General features: G+C 46.2%; 1 protein-coding gene across 3 annotated transcripts in view; it reads left to right on the forward strand.

Annotated features, from left to right (window-relative positions):
* Nucleotides 1-19,559, forward strand: part of CGNL1 (cingulin like 1) — a 154,132-nt gene that overhangs the window by 101,775 nt on the left and 32,798 nt on the right. The gene's annotated exons all lie outside the window — the stretch shown is intronic.

Consider the following 19,559-nt stretch of genomic DNA (forward strand, 5'->3'; position numbering starts at 1 on the left):
CAATCCCATGAACTTTCTGTTCTTTCTGTTTGGGGGGGCGGGGAATGGGCCTGATTCTTCATCTTAGACTAATTGCAAACTGGTGCGTGTTACATTTTCCATCCCAGAACAACTGGATTGTGTCTTTCTCTGTTCATTCGTGAGCCTCATCCACTTGTGAGAGCGCACAGTATTCAGCTGGTATCCCACCCAGCAGATTTCAGCCAAGGGTGTTCCCTGGAAACTTGAGTGTCTGGGCATGAGCTCAGGCACTGGCAAGTTTGCCATCCCTCTAAATATCTCCATGTGCTCCTTGTATAATACTGACTGTAGAGCCAGAAGGTAGCTCCTCTTCTGTGGATGCAGTAGCTTTCTCTTTGCTCTTTTCTTAGGGGTTTATTTCCCATTCCTTGTCTGACAGGAGTTGAAAAGAGAGTTGTCATCACTGTGAAACTCCTCGAAGGCAAGGTCTTATTTTATTTTTCTTTATATTTTTCCAGGGGCTTTGTAGTCTAGAGGATTTGTCCATATGGCTTGGTGATACCCTGGGGGCCATTAAACTCTGGACTTTTCCTATAGTTTCTACAGGAAGTTTTTCCTTAGAGGTCACTGAAATAGCTTGCCTGTGTGACCCTGAAACAAGCTGTCAGCAACTGGTTTACACTATGTCATCAGTATACTTGTTGCTTTCTCCGTCAGCTCGTTAACCACCAAGGCTTCTTTGTGTTGGCCTCATTGCCAGCTTCCTCGTGGACTGTAAGATGCAGTGACTCTGAGACTTCTACCAGTTCTCAGACCTTGAGGATGCTTTGACCTGTCTTGATAGAAGGCCTCCCTTCTATGTCAAGAATTCCTCATGCCTATTACCTGGTGGTTTCTTGAAAATCAAACATCATAAAACGTGAATTTCTGGTTTTTATTACCTGTGGTGACTCTGAAAGACAGCCTTACTTTGCCCTTTTGACCTAGGAACACCACCAGGGAGAGAAGGAAAGGATGATGGTAAGCGTCAGCCCTAGAGACTGTCAGCTTGTCTAAGAAAATACAGAGGTGTAGCCACCCTCCTGTTTTGGGGTTCTGTATATTAAATTATTGATAAACAATTTTTTTTTTTTTTGCGGTACACGGGCCTCTCACTGTTGTGGCCTCTCCCGTTGCGGAGCACAGGCTCCGGACGCGCAGGCTCAGCGGCCATGGCTCACGGGCCCAGCCGCTCCGCGGGACGTGGGATCCTCCTGGACCAGGGCACGAACCCGCGGCCCCTGCGTCGGCAGGCGGACTCCCAACCACTGCGCCATCAGGGAAGCCCATTGATAAACAATTTTGAGGAATTGCTTATAAACACCAAATAAGAGAGTTAAGTGAATCCACATTCGCTTAACTCTTGGGAAGTGTTTAACGTAATTTGGCTGATGACTAGCATTATTTTCCCTGGTGTAGATTGACTTTAATAAAGCATTAGTGTCCCAGTTCATTTTAACTTTGGTTAATGCCATGGGAAGGGTGAGGATATGAAGGCAGCTATGTTCATGTGGAGGCATAACTTTGGAAGCACATAAAGTGACTAGTTGACAAGAAAAATGAAAGCATATTTGTAGAAAGCCAAGAACGTCTTAGCAATCCAGATGAATGTTGCTTGTAAAAACAAAACTGATAACCAGGACTGACTGTGGAATGAAGCCTCATGAACTCTGGGGAGTGAAGATAAGATAAATGAGTCAAAGACAAGAGGAGGAAAGTGTGTGTTTTCACGGAAAATATTCACAGGGTTGTTCTGAAGTGCAGCTGGAAGTGCTCACGAAGGCAACAAATACATTAAATAAAAACAAACCCGAAGCACCGTGTTTCCTTCTTTGTGGGCTCTTAAAACCAAAATGTGACTGTTTCCAGCAGAACCGTTCTAGTTATCAAGAGACTTGTCTACTGGCCAGATTGAGAGTTGTGCTCAACCTGATGCTTGGGTTGAGTACAGCCTTCCACTCCCTAGCAGGTCTCTTTTGTGAAGGAATTATCAAGACCCGCAAGAAAGAGGTTGGTGGCCCGTGCTCCGGAGCTGGATAGACCCTGTTTGAAGCCGGGCCTGCGATTGGGGGCGTGGCACTTAAGGAGTCTGAGCCCCGGTTTCCCTGTCAGTAAAATGGGGACGATGGCAGAGCTTTGGAGCCCCGGTGGGGGTGAGACGGGATGGCTGGCGGTACAGTCTCGGCACAGGGAGGAGAGAAGAGTGAGGAATCAGGCCGGAGGACCGCTCTGGGGGGACGGGATGCACCTTCTCTCCGCGAGCAGCGTGGCAGCAGTCGGAACGGGGCTCAGATTAGCGCTCGCAGCCCGTCCTGTCGGGTTGAGTGTTGACGAGGGTGGCAGTGGAAACAGAAGGTCAGGGAGTGAGATTCCCGGCGGCCGCAGGTCCCCGTGGGTGCCTGGCACATCTGGTGACTTAAAACAAAGGGCGCCGGTGACTGGTCAGGCCGACAGGAAAGAAAGTCTTGGGCAAGAGGCCTCTTTGTTTGCTCCTGTGTGCGCGAGCCTGGTCTGTCCCCGGCAGGTGGGCGGAGTTAGCTGTTCGTTTTGTGGAACAAAGAACAGGCCTGGTTAGATTGGGGGGTGGAAAGTGGAGGGACGTGGTGGCTCCGGACAGGATTCTTCTTGGTTAAAACAGACTCTCTGAGAAGTGTCTGGCGTGTGTCTCCCTGTTGCAGATGCGGAGTGGAATAAAGACACACACACACACACACACACACACACACACACACACACACACTTCAGCTTTGGTCCAGCAAAGTCAAAGCCCCAGAAAAGGGTCCTGAGCGACCTAACCGTCTTCATCGGGGCTCCTTATTTGGCATCCCTAGGAGTGTTGTTGGGGACAGTGGCTAACCACAGATTGGGGTTAATGAGAGGCCTGCGGTTTCCAGAAATGGGGCAGTTCTGCAGGAACGGAGGGTTAGGGTGTAGGCTAGGCACAGGGGCAGGCCCCACAGGATCTGGAAGTAGTGGCTTTAATCTCAAGGCCACGGTGAGCTGAGCCCTGAGGATCCCCTCCCGGAAGGCAGCAGAGCTGATATACAGGGAGGTGCTCACTTCTCCCACCAGCGGACACTTCTGTGCCCCCGGTGCACTACCTCTCGTGCTAGATATTCTCCCTTCCCTTGAGAATCGCAGATTGGGGTGGTCTAGAGGTAAGCAGACCTCTAGATATACCTCTATAAAGGTATATCTCCATTGTGGAATATTGTATTATACTTTCTTTTTTCACATAGATTGCTCATACTTTAGGTTGATTGATTCAACAGTGTGTGTATATGTGTGTGTGTGTGTGTGTGTGTGTGTGTGTGTATTTGAGTATTTACTTTAGGCCAGACACTGTCTTAAACCTAGTGAGCAAAAATGGACACATGCGCCTTGCCTTCTGAAAGCTTACAGTCTAGTGGAAGAGAATATAAGGGAAAAAGTCATATAAGTAAATACAAAATGTACCAAGGCTCATGGAAGAGAGGGGCTGGGATTTAACCTAGTCTGCAAGGTCAGGGACCATTTCCTTGAGGAGGTGGTAATTGGGATGAGCAAGAGCTAATGACGTGGAGAGGCAGAGTCTTTCAGGCAGATGTGCAAAGGTCCTGGGGTAGAGGGAACATGATATAGGAGGAAACGTGGAAAGAAAAGGCCAGTGGAAGGATGGGTTGAGTGAGGCGAAGTGTGGTATGTGCTGGGGTTGGGAAGGTAGGTAGACCATGTAAGCCCTGTGAACCGAGGTCAAAAGGTTTGTTGTTCGTTTTTGCCTTTATCCTCAAGAGCACAGGAAAGCCATAGAAATATTTAAGCAAGGGATGACATGACCCGATTTGGGATTCACAATACTCTCTCCTGCCCCATTGTGTGGGGAATGGTTTGGAGAGGGCAGAAGAGGGGATGTGGGGAGACCAGCGAGGAGGCTTTTGCTGTTGTCCAGGAAGAAATGATGGCAGCTTGGACTGGCATGGTGACAGTGGAGATGGAGAATGGAGGGTAGATCTGAGATAAATTGGGAACTCTTGGGATAAAGTTAAACAGCTTTTCCTATTATAGGACTTCTCAGAGCCTTTAATATGTGGGCCAAATGTGGATTATGATTCTCTAAGAAAAGACTCAACCGTAAGAATTGCTTAGAATTATAGGAACACAATGTTATTTTTTTAAAAGAGCTTCCACAGTACTTTTGTTTTCTAGAATACTTTCTGGGAAATGCTATATTATATAATTCTTTTTTGGAGGGTACTTTCCACAGAGGGTTCTGGATACTATACAAAGGCCTGTAATTGGAAATGAACATGACAGACAGTATAAAAAGAAAGCTGGAGCTTCCCTGGTGGCGCAGTGGTTGAGAGTCTACCTACCGATGCAGGGGACGCGGGTTTGTGCCCCGGTCCGGGAAGATCCCACATGCCGCGGAGCGGCTGGGCCCGTGAGCCATGGCCGCTGAGCCTGCGCGTCCAGAGCCTGTGCTCCACAACGGGAGAGGCCACAACAGTGAGAGGCCTGTGTACCGCAAAAAAAAAAAAAAGAAAGCTGTTGGCCGCAAAGTTTGAAGACTTGGGCAAAATCAGATTGAATACTAGAGTGAAGTCAGTTTAGAAAGGTTTTGGAGGCCGGGCTAGGAGTTTGAAGTCAGTTTACTGTGTGTTGGGCGTCATTCTGGACTCTGAGCTGAGATGGGTCATGATGGAAGTGTCATCTTGGCAAGATCGTTCTGGAGGACACGCGGCGAATGAGTCTAGTGGTGAGGTGTGCATCAGACCTGGGTGTCCTCGTTTTCTAGAACTGAGTAGTAGTTGAGCCTCTGGACTTGGGTGGTGGAGTAGGAATGGGGAAATGCATCTTTCAGGTTGAGATGGAAATGTAAGATTTTTTTTTTTTTCACATCCTGTCCCCTTGGCAGGTGGCCACTGTCAGCAGTAGAAGGCTAAAAGAGAGTCTCTTCTGTGTTTTTCTGAGGCCTAATAAGCACAAGGTCTCCCTTGGAGCCTTTGGGTTCCCAGGCGGAGCTGGAAGAGAATGTGTGTGTTCAGAATTGCGTTGTCGTTGTCAGGGAGCAGGAGAGGTATTACTTAGGTTAATAGATAATGTCTAATGAGGTGGTTAAATTTAAGTCCGTCAAGTTCTCGCCACAGCTCAGATTCCACTGTGTGACTCTGAACAAGTCCTTTAACCTCTCCAGGCCCTGGTTTGCTCATCTGGAAAATGAGTGGCTAGAACCTGTGTCAGGCTTCTCGTAAGCTAATAATTCCAGCTGTCTCAGGGAACTGAAAATTCATTAATTAGGACAACCATTTATCAGGTTAAGTAAGACCTTTTGCCTTCAGAGAACTGGAATTTTGTGAAAAATTTGGATTGAAAATGGGGCCTTCGTAAAAAAAAAAAAAAAAAATGTGAGGCGTGTCCAATTCACACATTCCTTCGAGATTCAGGCATCTTTTCTGAGGCAGAGATGCAGCAAAGTGAGGCAGACTTCAGGCAGGACAGACCTCTTAATAACGCAAAGGTAAACAGCACCCTAATGAGGGAATCTGGTAGCTGCGGACTCAGTTTAGGAAAGGAGGGTGCTAAAAATTTATTTTTAGGTAGGGTGTTTGGAAGTTGAAAGAGCTTTCTCATGGAGACATTGTTATAAATTGAGGTTCAGTTCTCAGGCCAGATAACAAAAGTTGATCTAGCTCATGACAAAGTGGAAATCGTGTGTGCTGATGATAAAAAAATACCAAGTAAATGTGCCATGGAAAGTGTGTGCATTTGGTGACTATCATTGGATATGTTCAAATATATTTAGACACTTCAAAACGTATTGAGCCAATGAATTCACTAAACTTGAATTGTGAGTGTACTGTGTGCCGGGCACTGGCTGGGCTGGGGCCCAGAGTGAGGTGCAGGCCCTGCCTGTGAAGAGCCGACTGGCTGGTGGTCAGTCTGCTGGGCTCTCAAGTCAGGATGCCTGGGATTGTACCTGGCTCTGCTGGTTACTGGCCCTGAGACCGAAGCAAGTTACTTAACTGCTTCGTGTCTCCTTTTCCTCACTTATAAACAAAGGGTTGAACAGAATCTCTCTTGGGAGGGATGGGGAGGGGGTAACTTAAGAACTAAGTGAGATGCCCATAGGGTGGGCACGGTGCCAGGCCTAGAGCGAGCCACTCAGTAGATGTTATTATCCCTGCCTGGCCCAGAGCCTTGTCCTGTGGGATGCAACCGCAGCTCACCTGGTGCCAGCGGGGAATTGGGTCTAGTTCCCCAGGCGTAGCCCTGGAATGGGATGGGCTATCATGGGAGAGAAGTGTGGGAGGAAAAAGGCGTGATCTTTTCTTTCCCCAGAAGAGTTAAGGTACAGCTCACCAGCAGAGAGAATGGGGTTGAGGCAACAGGGTGAGCTCCAAATGCATGAGAGCCAGAGGGATGTTGGGGGTGCCCTGGTGGGCAGAAGTGGAAAGGGGCTGGCATCTGAAGAAAGGATGGGAACAGGAGGACCCCAGCAGTGACACCCTTCCTGTCATCATTGGTCCCTACAGTATCACTCACAGGGCAGGTCCTGAGAAGGGTCTGATGGATGTTGATCTCGAGGTGGCCAAAGTTTTCTTTAACTTGTGGACTTGAGTTCAGGAACCAGGTTTCCTCTTGGGTCTCAATTCATCTGTGAGGGATCTATTTTATTTGCTGGGAGACTTTGTCTTGGGAGCCTGGGGTACTTGGTAATCAAGGTGACAGCTGGCGAGACTCTTCAGGGAGTATCGTTTTGGTTTGGGGCCCCACACTTTGAAAGAGTACCTGATACTGCACCCCAGTGGGTGAAGAAGGACCTTGGAAAGTTTAGCCTGAAGAACAAAAGACAAGGTAAGATGGTGTGAAGGAGGTATGAGGGCGTCAAGCCCTTGAGAGGCTGTCATTTGCAGCAAGGACTATGCCCTTCTTGGTTGGTCCCGGAGACATGGTAGGAATGCAGTTATCAGCTCAGCGTGAAGGAGACGTTTCCATGGCTGAGAGCTGAGAGAAAATGGAAAGGCTTGTTTTGAGAGGTAATGGGTTTCCAGCCCCAGGAAGCGGAGGCTGGATGTCTGCTTATCTATCAAAGATATGGTGAGGGTGGAGAGAGATGGGGGGCGGGGATATTGGAAATTCAGATTGGGGTTTGAACCAGAGAAACTTGGTGTACCAAACAGCGCTGACATTCTACCACTTTATAAGATATGAATGAGTGAATGAATATCCAGGTCTGTTTGAACTTATCTGGCGAAATAGAAACGTTGGTAGGCCAGAGAGAGAAAATAACCTTTATCTGCTGTGCGGGCGCCATATTCTTGATTACAGAGATGGACCACTGGGCTCGTGACCCTTTCTTTAGGCCGTGATTACTACTTATGTTTCAGTTGTGAACAGGTTTAACACTCTTGTGGGGATTCAAACTCTTCACGAATGGCTCTGTGCCTCGTTCAACTTGTGTATTTATTGAGTGTAGACAATTGATGCTGAGTGCTTAAATACAATTAATAAGTTAAGTTTATTTCCTTCTCCCCTGACATTGGATGGCTCAGAGAGGTTGTGACTTGCCTCAGGCCGAACAGTTAGTGAGGGGCTGCCCTGGAACTGGGTCACTTGCCCGTCCTACCTCCATCGTTCCTTCAGTGGGGGACACTGTCAGTTGGGATGTCCCAATGCCAGTGATAGTATTTCTTTAAGCTACCACCTAAGGACACACAGTTCAGGATGCTTTTAGTGTTTGGCCAGGGCCTGGGGCAAATGGCAGATTTCCCTAGATGTGAGGTGGATTACTCCTCAGAGCCTCGCTGGAATGCGCTGTCAAAGCTGGGCTTGGGAGGAACCTCCCGGCTCTCTGGATCCTCGATAGTAGGTCAGTAGGAGCCCTGGCGAGGACCTCCCCTCACTCCTGCAGAGCTGGCCCCAGGGATGGGCCAGATCTCTGCAAATAATATCCAGGGGGGCCTCGCAAACTGATGGATCACCCAGGCTGGTGTGCGTACCTCGGGGGTCAAGTGGGTGTGCTGAGTCGTCAGAGCCCCTGTGCAGAGCAGTGCTCGTGGTCCAGTGAATGGCAGCCAGTGACTTGGCTGGGGATGGGAGAGTAGGCTTCTGGTCAGATGAGGCGTGGAGGACAACCTGGAACCCAGGGTGGAGGGGCAGTCCCTCAGGACTGGGCCCTCTGTGTGCGTGGGGTGCAGCTTCACTGGCCCTTGATGCTTCAGGACTTGATCAGGACAGGCAGGGTAAAGGGCTTAGAGTGGGGGGGATGGTGGGTATCTCACTTCCTGAGCAGCATCGTGCTGGCGGCTCCCACAGACACTCTCACAAGAGCCCTTGCAGCCACCCTGAGAGTGGGCCCAGCATTACCTCCCCATTTGCAGAGTGGGAAGCGGAGGCTCTAGTTCCACAGCTGGTAAGCGACCAAAGCAGGGTGAAGATAATGGCGAAGGTCACTACAGTCACCGCTGTTTCTTTAGCGCACACCATCTGCCTGGCCACGCGCTGCACACTTTACGTTCACTACCTTTAACTCCCCCAGCCCGACCCCCCACCCATGTCTCTGCGTGGTGATATAATTGCTATTTCAAAGTTGAGGGGATTGAAGCTCAGTAAAGGGTAATTGACCGGCTTGGAGTCATGTGGCTAGTAGGTGGCTGAGTCTAGATTTGAACCCAAGACTGCCTGACTCTGGAGGCCATGCTCTTTCCTTGTTATAGCCCCACTGGCTCTTTGGGATGAAGCAGTGGGAGGAGCGGATGGTGACACTAAGTGGCTCTCAGAGCTTGTACCTGGATACGACACGTTACTTGCACTCACATTTCATTGGCCAAAGCTAGTCATATGGCCACACCTGACTTCAGCGAGACAGGCAAGCATAATCGTACATGTGCCTGGAGGGGAGAAGTACCAGTGACCACCATGGTGATTTATGGGGCCTCAATGATAGGTGCCCAAAATGGCCTTTTAAAAAAAAAACAATGGGACTTGGCCCTCGAGCAGTCCTGGGGTAGGTCTTTGATCAGACTTGGTGATTCCATCCTTCCCCTCTGTCTCTCCCAGCTCTTCTGAAAGGATAGGTGACATTCGTTTCTCCCTTTATTCAGAAACGGAGGGACTGAGTGAGAGTCCTGCCGGCAGCCGTGGTTGGGAAACCGTCCAAGGGGACGGAGGCCAAAGAGTCACCATGCCTCCTTCAGGGCCTCTGTCTAGAAGGAAATCTGCAATGTATGTTCTATAACTTCTGGGTCGTACCTACTAATTCCTTCTTGGACACCGTTTGCTGTTTATAGAGTGACTAGTGTTTTGACACTTGGCAGTATCATCCTTCATTTTTCTTGACCCATGCAGTGAATGGACGTAACACCACCCCTTTTTTTTTTTTTTTTTTTTTTGTGGTACACGGGCCTCTCACTGTTGTGGCCTCTCCCGTTGCGGAGCACAGGCTCCGGACGCGCAGGCTCAGCGGCCATGGCTCACGGGCCCAGCCACACCGCGGCATGTGGGATCCTCCCGGACCGGGGCATGAACCCGTGTCACCTGCATCGGCAGGCGGACCCTCAACCACTGCGCCACCAGGGAAGCCCTACCACCCCTGTTTTTAAAAAACCAAACTGTGATTCTGAGAAATTGTGACTTGGACATGACCACAGAGTGCACGGGTGACCATCCCTGGATTAGGACATTACTATTTCTGGCTCTGTTCCCTTTGCCTGGCAGTTAGAGCTAGCTGCTGACCCCAGCAGACTGGCCTGCAACAAGGGGGCTGGAGACCGTTCATGGGCTTTTGCAAGAGACCAGTCTGCTCAACTCTGTCCCAGGGAATAGCCTACATCTTTGAAGGAGGAAATAAATAAAGGTCACCCTTGTTGTATGTCTTAACCCTGAGATGGTGGGAACCAGCCTTAAAAGCTTGGTGAGGGTATTGGTCCAGCCTCTTCCATCCCAAACATGAGGTCAGTCCAGCTTTTCTTTCTCCAGCCCCTGTTATCATTGTTCCTGCAGCCATGGAGGCAGGGGGGTGAAGGGAAAAGTTGACAATTTTCTGTATGGAAATTGGTCTCATTTGGGGGTGCAAAGGGGCGCTAATGGAAATGGTCATGAGATTAAGAGTTCTTGGTCTGAGAATTCCTCTTTAAATTTTTTAAATGGAATGATTTCTGCAACTTAGTGTTGATCGTTTCAGCATTTATGGAAATATGGTAGCAACAAAATGGGAAAGTTGAAGGATCAGCTTTTGCAAATAAGATTTCTGAGAAGGAAACAGCAGAGACGTGTGGACTCAGTTAAGGCCTGTTGGCTTCCAGGTTGAGCCTTGGTTTATCTTGGAGGCATCCCCACAGCTCCCCAGTAGGCAGTGCTGTGGAGAACCTGCTTGTTTATCTTCTGTCTTCAGAAATCCTGTTCAACCTGTTGGACGTGTGTGTGCCGACAGCAAGCTGATTTTAATGGTTTGTGAAGTTGTTTGTTCTGTGTCCGACCCCTGCTTTTTTCCTGTCCCCTCCCCCCAGTATTTTTCTGGTGACGCAGAGCTCTGGACTCATGACATTGTCCGGGTGGTGTCCTTTCTGCCAGCCGGCGGCTCCTTGAAGGGCTGACTGCACCGTGGGGGGATGTCGGGTTCTATAAACAAAACTTTTACATGCTGGTCACAAGATTAGCATAGACTATGGGCCCTCATGGTGAGGGAAATGGCGTCTCACAGCTGTGATGTGAGGCTTTTTTAATCTCCTGGACACTGAGATGAGACCCAGGGACACTGGGAAAATTTTTGTAAGGATTTTTAAGGAATGGAGTAAAAAAATAAATAAGACAGAAGCATAAGTAAAAGTCTGTAACTCAGGGCTCTGTTTCAGAGAAGCTCTTGAAATGCTGTTTTCATGGTACAAGAGTGTGTATTCCTCCCCCTCCCCGTTTAAATCTGGGTGAGTGTATGGACATAGCTGAAGCCTCTAGCTGGCAAGTGTGGAGCTTCCTTTTCCCTTCTCTGGCTGACTGTGGGAAATCTCCCCTGAAGTTGCTGCCTCACTCAGAAGAAGCTGGTAGCAAGTAGCAGAGATCAGAGACAGGAGTTGGAGAGCTGGGTGCAAGTCCTGGTTTGTGACTTTGGGCTACATGACCTTATATGTAGCTGTCATCCATTGTCGTCATCTTATGGTGTGCCTGAAACATTGCTACGTGCTCAGCATAACGTCTCCATTCATTATTAGAACAATGGGGAAAACCAAGCCGTAGAGGCAAACAAGCAAGGCCAGTTCAGGTCGGCCAACTCCAAGGCCTGAACGCTTGTTTTGTTTTGTTTTTAGAGATAATAGTCGCATAATGTAAAATTCACTGTTTCCACCATTTTATAAAGTGTACAATTCACTGGTGTTTATATATTCTCAAGGTTGGGCAACCACCACCACTGTCCAAGTCCAAAACATGTCCATCACCCCCAAACAAAGCCCCTTACATCCAAACTCCCCCGTTTCCCATTCCCCTGGCAACCACGAGTCTGCTTCCTTTCTCTGTGGCTCTGCCTATCGTAGGTGTTTCGTTACTGGAATCACCGTATGTTAAGGCCTGAACTATTACTGAGCGTGTTGCCTCTTGGGGAAGTGGCTTGACCCATTTGTGTGCAGGGTATTTTTATTCCCACGTTGGGTATCTCTATAGGTTTGTTGTGTGGCTTAAATGATAAACTTTGTCAAATGGATTCTGTGAGCAAGCGTGAGGCATTTTATTAGCACAGTTTTTATCTTGAACCTATGTGTGAATTACAGGCCACTCTGAGAGTAAATCTTTGCTGGTTTCTTAACCATTTAAAGGGAAATGTTTTGACTTACTTCACAAGGACATTGTGAAGAAACCAATGATATTTTTAGCCTATATATAATCACCAAGTTACTATAGGAAAAACTGGATGATTGAATATGATTAAAAGGGAGTACCTCTTAGGTGGTTTTGTAAGCCGGAAAATCACCACCAGGGTAATGAAAAAAACAGGATGTAAACAAAATCTTCATAAAGCATGATAACTTTCCAACTCGGTGAGTTCTGGCAAGTTGGTGACTGTGGAGAGAGAACGAACTAGTAAAGCCTTGCTCCGTGGCAGGAAGTTGGTCTTTAGATGAGGTCCTCAGCTCTAGATACCATGGCAGGGACACTGGTAAAAAAAACCATCTGAGTTTAGCTGACAGCATTTGAAAATGAAATTTAAGTATGATGTTATAGAGGTATAAAACCTCTGGAATTCTTAGTTTAATGGTTGCCTAATACTGCCCAGTTTCTTCAAGTTCATTCTCAATCCCAGACATCCCAGACTTCGGAGCCGGCAGGGATGTTGAAATTAGCTAGACTGACCATTCCACGTTACAGAGGAGGAGACTGAGGACAGATGGAAGTTAAGTGACCTGCTTGAAGTCGTCACATGGTAACTTATTAGCAGAGTAGTCTAGTCCAGAATCCACATCTTCTAACAAAAGGAAGTTGAATACATCCACTATTCTGGCTTTGGAATCAACTCTTCCTCGAAAATATTTAGGGTTTTGGTAATGAGTGGACTCTCCTTCTTTACTCTTCCCTTTGCCACATCTGTTCCCATCTTCCTCACACACTACTCCATTGCCACAAACAAACAGAGCTTATCAGTGAGATAGCTGCATGACCAGTTCAGTTCTGAACTACAGATATGTTGGGAAAAAATGGTGTTGGCATTTGGGAAATACAGTGAGAGAATTTTTGGAAACTCTGATGTAGCTCTTAGAGTAGGGATTTTAAAATGATGTTTTTCAATGGCTCAACCCCACTTGTGCCAAAAAATGGAAGGAGAAACCCATTATTTTACATTATTGCAGGGATCTCAGCTTTTTGAAACTCTCATATGTCTCTTGGGGTGGTGGCGGTTTCTGACCCATTTAGAGCAAGTAATACCTATTACGCTTTCTTTAAGGATGTGAATTGAGTTCAGAGGGGTCACGGGTTTGCATAGGTCATAGTGTGAGCTGACTACACAGCCTGCAGTGGCACCCAAGCTGCCTGACACCCCATCCCAGGCACTGGAGTCATGTCAAAAAGCATAAGGGGACTTGGAGAGTGGGGACCTGAGCTGTGAATGAATGTCTGCGGGAGGGCCCTGAGGTCGGAGCAGCCTCTCCTCAGTCTGGACCTCAGTCCTCACAGTGGGACCCACAGACCGGCGTCACTGGCACCACCTGGGAGCTTGTTAGAACTACAGAGCCCCGGCCTTTGTTCTTCCTGAGTCAGAATGAGCATTTAAGAGATCCCCAGGTGAATCCTGTGCTCATTAAAATGTAAGAAGTCCTGGCTCAGAGGCCTCATGCCAGTGAAACTCCTAGGTAACTAGGGAAAGAGCAGTTTATGACTAAAATAGATGCTATTTCTTTTCCTCCATAGTTTACTGTTGCTCAAGTAAGGGGTAAGCTGAAACCGTAATACAGGGGACCTGGTTCTCCACACATTCAGAGTGAGAAAGGGGCTCATCATTTGTGACCCCGGTCCTCACTGTGGGCAAGAAAGTGATGTCCACAGCCATGCTGTGGAAAGGTGGTGACCTCCCAGCAGATGACCTGGCGTCGGGGACCCTTCGGGCACCCATCAGCTGAGCTCCTGCAGCCTCACTCGCTGGAGGGTGGGAGTAGCTGGTGACATGGAACCAACGAGCCAGCATTCCATTCTCTGGCCTCCTGGCCTCCACGCCTCAGCTGTTTTCCCTCACTCAGCAAAAAAGCGAGACAGAAAAGAAACAAAAACTGGCTGTGGAAAGAGGCCCTGTTAATTAGTAAAGCCTGATGTCTTATGTGTTGGGTCTGCATTAGGACAAGCCAGGAGGGCCTCGTCCTGTGCGGTTACTTTTCATCCGTCAGGAGTGAGCCTGTCCGAGGTGTGTGCTCTGTGCTCAGGGGAAGTGCATCAGTACCTTTGGGTGAGGAAAAACACCTAGACGTGGCCATTTGTGGCGCTGTTGGGGAGTTTTGTGCTTGTCATGGATAAAAGTTTACCCTGGCCCCAGGCGACAGTGTGAACATTTCTAAGTGTGGACGTTAACGAATGAAAATGTGCCAGCTTGTAAGCAAGTCATTATTTGCAGTGAATGGTGGTACCAGGCAAAGACTGGGGTTTTGCTTTTTCTTTTGTGATAACAATTATGTATTCCTCCTCCAACCCCCCTTTTATATCAGTAATTGGAGCATATGGTTAAAAGTCAACTATTTCAGAAGTAGTGGAAATTTAGCAATTCAGCACGTTGAAACATGCTGTTTGTCTGTTTTGGAAGAATTTTCTTAGTTGCCATCAGTTTGCCAGACCATCCTTGATTGGGAAATGAGGCTGAATTTTTAATGAATTAGCCAACCAAGAAACGTGACTTGCCCTTAAAATAAGGGGTCATGTAATTTGGACAGTACGGTTGCCCTGGAAAGACTGTTAAAGATCTTGTTTCTCTCTTTTGAGAAACCTAGGCTTGATATTGAGCTGGTAAAAATGGGCAACTTATAGTCTAAAGCCAGGTTTGAGGATTTAGGACCGTAGTAGGTAAGTCGGGCAAAGTCCTGACCTTGTGAGAAATACGCCTGGGTTTCCTTGGCTTGGTCATTAATAGCAATATCAGCCACGAGAGTCATGGCCTCGTTTAACTAGGTATTTACAGTGGGGTGGGTAGGTAACTTCTTCCCTCTTTTACAAATGAGCAAACCAAGGCTCTATGAGGCCAGGCCCAGTGAAAGGGCCCAGAAAGAGGCACAGCCTGGATCTGAGTCTAATCTGGTAGATTAACTGCAGCCTCCTCTGCTCCTTCCTCTACACTCCTGGATGCACATTTTTAGAATTAAAACTGAGAATTCCATTCTTGAGGTGATTTATGTCTTTTGTCCAGGCTGAGATAATGTGTACATGTGCTGGGTGTGTGGGGAGGAGAGTGCTTGCCAAAGCTACAGGGTAGAAATGGCCCATCTTCCTGGAACACCAAGGACAGTGTCTGGATATAAAAAGAGACATGGGGTGGAATGAAAGTTATAAGTGTCGACTGCAAAGCGTACATGCGTTTTTGATGGAGAAACCCAAGCCTTGGAAGCAGTTCTTTGAGGTCACTTGCGTGTCTCTAACCACCCCGCATTGGACTTCTCTGCCTTTAAGGTTGCTTGGGTGGAAAATTTGGAGAAGCACTCATGTAAGTGCAAGTCCCGGGCCATCTGGGCCTTTTCCACCCTCCCAGCTATATGTGGTGAAAAGGAATGTCTTAACTATGTAAACCAGCGTGGGAGAGTTGGTGCTCTGCTCTGTTTGTACAGCTGCTCCCCGGCTCCCGCTCTGCTATCTTTCATGGCCCAGAGGTATCCGTGAATATGCTGGGGAAGGGTTTCTGGAGCCCGGAGGAGGTGAGAACTAGGTAGGGGAGATGGTTGTCTTCCAAGTGCCTGTGCCCCTTGGTAGTCAGTCTTTTCAACAAAAATGTATATTTATTTAAACATTTTTAATACTTCTTGAATTTCATAGTTCACCATTTAAATCCTCACAAGAGGGTTTGCAATGGAATACCTCTCTCTGCTTCTTTCCATAGCCCCAATTCCCTTCTTCACAGCCAGCCAGTGTTACCAGTTTCCTGTGTAACCAAGTAAATACAGGTGAAGAAATGATCTCAGGGCAATTTTAAGGGATGGTCCAATCTTGAAAAACAAGAGAATGTAGCACATCTGCTACTTTTGCCTTTGTGGTGATGACCTAGGGCAGTGTTTCCGACCTTTTGGAGTGGAATTTGGAATTGATCTTTGTTAACTATTTCTGACTGATTGTATGAATGAATAATAGGTAAGATATTAAAAGACACATCCATGTGATCTTTTTTACAAATAGATATTACATAGGGGGTATGATCTGGCTAAATGAATCGTTAGAAACTGTGTGCCCTTTGGTTTTTATTTATGATGGAACATCCTCCCTAGTCTTGCTGTGACGTACAGCACTTAAGATCAAAACATCACAGAAATGAAGTACCAGCAATTAATTAAGTGAGGGCAGCGGTGTTTGTCCCCAGTGACCTGTCAGAGTAGATCTTTACCAGCTCTGGTCCTCCTAGAGTTCTCCTGCTTTTGCCACAGTCATGAGATACAAACTTAAGCATTTGGAAAAGGTGGTGCATAGTTCAAAGTTCAGAGCTGGAAGAGTTTTGGAGTCCCGCTAGACCAGTTTTCTTTGCTGGCAAGTCATGGAGAAGAACTTGCCTTGAACAAAGGGATGTGATTTTTATTCTTTTAGGTTCCAGCACTGCTGCAAGTGAGTTAGGTACGGTTTCAGGAAGAGCAAGGTTATCCTATGGGCTTTACCTGACATAGTAGACTGGGGACGTGGGATGTGGTGGTGACGGGAACAGGGGAGCCGCTCTGGAAAGGTTTGCCAATGGAGGCTTAAGTTAAATTTATTTGTAAACATAATGTGGTTTACCACACTATGAAGACATAGAGCAAAACGTATTATCGTTTTACAAATAGTCAAAACAGGACTAAGTGTCTCAACACATACAAGCTCCCATAGAGGCACACTCAGCCCGTGAAATTGAGAGCTGGGATTGGAGCAGACCCTGCCACTGGCAGCTGAGTGATAACCTGCCTGATCCATCCTCCTAAGACAGATGGACTCAGAATGTGCCCTGCAACTTCCAAACAGAGAAAATACCAAGTTCTAAACATCAAAACACAGCACAGCGTCCTTTATCTAGCATGTCAGGGTGCCAGGTAGGCCCAAATCCAGCTTAAACCAGATCTGGTTTTCAGTATCCTTGCTCTTCCTGAGATTTCTGGGTGAATGAAAGATCACTGACTGCACGTGGAAGTGTTCTTCACTTTACCAGAAGATTTAGGCAAATGTCTTTAGTCTCTTGTTCTCACCAGTACCCCGGTGGACCTCAGCTCCTCCATCCCCTCCGTCCGACTCAGCCTCTGGGTTTCCTTTGTTCCTCTTTTAAAAATCAGCTGTATTGAGATACTTAACATACAATTCAACTATTTAAAGTGCAAAACCAGTGGTTTTTAGTATGTTCACAGAGTTCTTCAACCATCGCTACAGTTAATTTTAGAACATTTTCATCACCTCAAAAAGAAACCCTGTACTTTTTTTTTTTACAAATTATGTATATAATTATATATATATATATCAATGTTTATTTATAAAACAGGATCATACTCTTCATACTATTTAACTTTTTATGTATCACATCATGACTTTTTAAAAATTTTTGTTGAAATAGTTGATTTACAATGTTGTGTTAGTTTCAGGTATACAGCACAGTGATTCAGTTATATTCTTTTCCAGATTCTTTTCCATTATAGGTTGTTAAGAGAGATTGGGTATAGTTCCCTGTACTTTACAGTAGGTCCTTGTTGGTTATCTGTTTTGTATATAGTAGTGTGTATATTTTAATGCCAAACCCTGAACCCTTTAGCTGTCATCTCCCAACTTCTCATTCCCCTCAGCCCTACGCAACCACGAATCTATTTTCCATCTCTATATATTTGCCTATTGTAGACATTTTATATAAATGTCAATATGTGGCCTTTTATGAATGACTTCTTTTACTTAGCATAATGTTTTCAAGCTTCATCCATGTTGTAGCATGTATCAGTACTTCATTCCTTTTTAGGGCCAAATAATAGTCCATTGTATGGACAGACCACGTTTTGTTTACCCGTTCACCAGTTGATGAGCATTTGGGTTGTTTCCACTTTTTGGCTACCTTGAATAATACTGCTGTGGAGTTTTTGCACAAGTTTTTGTGTGGCCATATGTTTTCATTTCTCTTAGGTACATACTTAGGAGTGGAATTCCTGGGTCTTATGATAACTCTGTTTAAACTTTTGAGGAACTTTCAAAATGTTTTCCAAAGTGGCTGCACCATTTTGCATTCTCACCGGCGGTGTGTGAGGGTTCTGATTTCTCTACATCCTCCCCAACACTATTATCTGTCTTTTTGATTATAGCCGTCCTAGTGGGTGTGAAGTGGCTTGTTATGGTTTTGATTTGCATTTCCCTAATAACTAATGATGTTGAGCATCTTCTCATGTGCTTGTTGGACTTTTGTGTATCTTCTTTGAAAGATGTCTATTCAGATCCTTTGCCCATTAAAAAAAACTGGGTTATCTTTTTATTATTGAGTTGAAGAATTCTTTGTATATTCTAGATATGGGTCCTTTATGAGATATATGATTTGTAAATATTTTCTCTCATTCTTTGGGTTGTCTTTTCACCTTGTTGGCACAGAAGTTTTCGATTTTGATGAAGTCTAATTTATCTATTTTTTCTTTTGTCACTTATGCTTTTGGTATTGTATCTAAGAAGCCTTGCATAACTCAAGCTCACGATATTTGCTCCAGTGTTTTCTTTTAGAAGAGATTTATAGTTGTAGATCTTACATTTAGGTCTATGATCCATTTTGAGTTAATTTTTGCGTGTGGTACAAAGAAAGGATCTAATTTCATTCTTTTGCATTTGGATATCCAGTAGTCCCAGAACCATTTTGTTGAAGACTGTTCCTTTCCCCCTTGAATTATCTTGGCTCCCTTGTTGAGAATTAATTGACTGTAAATATTGGGTTTATTTTTAGACGCCCAGTTCTATGCCATTGAACTACGTGTGTATCCTTATTTGAGTACCACTTGATAACTGTAGCTTTGTAGTCTCTTATCTCTTAATGGGAAAGTTAGGGCAGGAACGGACAATCTGGACTTTTCTCTTGCTTTCCCTGGTCTGACCAGTTGCTGGATTCTTTAGATCCCTCCTCAGGTTTTCAACCACACTTTATTTCTCCTCAGTCATCTTGCTGGTTTCGGTAGAAGATGATATGTCCAGATAGTAATAGAGAAATCCCAGCTGTTGGGTACCATAGTGTTCTCCTAGCAATGCCCGCCAACCTTGTTCTGACTCAGTAGCTTGACTCTGATGAGCTTTCCCAGATGCATAGAATTAAATGGAACATTCGGGTTGTGAAAAGATGCTCTGGTTTCTGAAACTCTCAGATTGGTTAAGTTCAGGATAACACAGCTTCCTGTACTATTACAAGATTTAAAGATCTTTCTGAAAGGCTATGCAAGCAAGTGATTTCGGCAGATAGCTCTCCCAAGTGGGCTGTGTCGTAGCCTTCGAAGCCAGATCTTGCCTTCCCTGGGCCTTGCTTTCCTTGAAGGCATCTGCAGCACTGTTTTGTGAGCGCTGGGTTTACTGGTTTTCACATCTTTGTAGTAGTGGAGAAATAGAAGATGAGAGGTCTGCTGGGAGAGGTGGAATTCTGGACAAGGCCACTTACCATTACTTTTAATATGCTGAGCCAAAAAATAAAACGCCTACGTGACGTCTGGAATTAACAATAATCATCCTGTAATTGTTCCCATTCCTTTCTGTTATGGATTGTGTGCAGCACATGCTCATTTTCAGATGGTAGTACCTAGAGCTTGCACCGTGAACTGTACCATAATTCAAGCAAATTTTAATTTCCATTTTGTGTTAGACATTAAAAAAAAAACCCTGTAAGCAGAAATTGCCCTTCATCAAGAGCTTCTGCTAAGAGGCCCTGCACGTGGTGAGGGGTCAGGAAA

Source organism: Monodon monoceros, unplaced genomic scaffold (assembly GCF_005190385.1).
Source record: "Monodon monoceros isolate NGI ecotype Baffin Bay Population unplaced genomic scaffold, NGI_Narwhal_1 Super_Scaffold_21, whole genome shotgun sequence".
Classification (NCBI taxonomy): Eukaryota; Metazoa; Chordata; class Mammalia; order Artiodactyla; family Monodontidae; genus Monodon; species Monodon monoceros.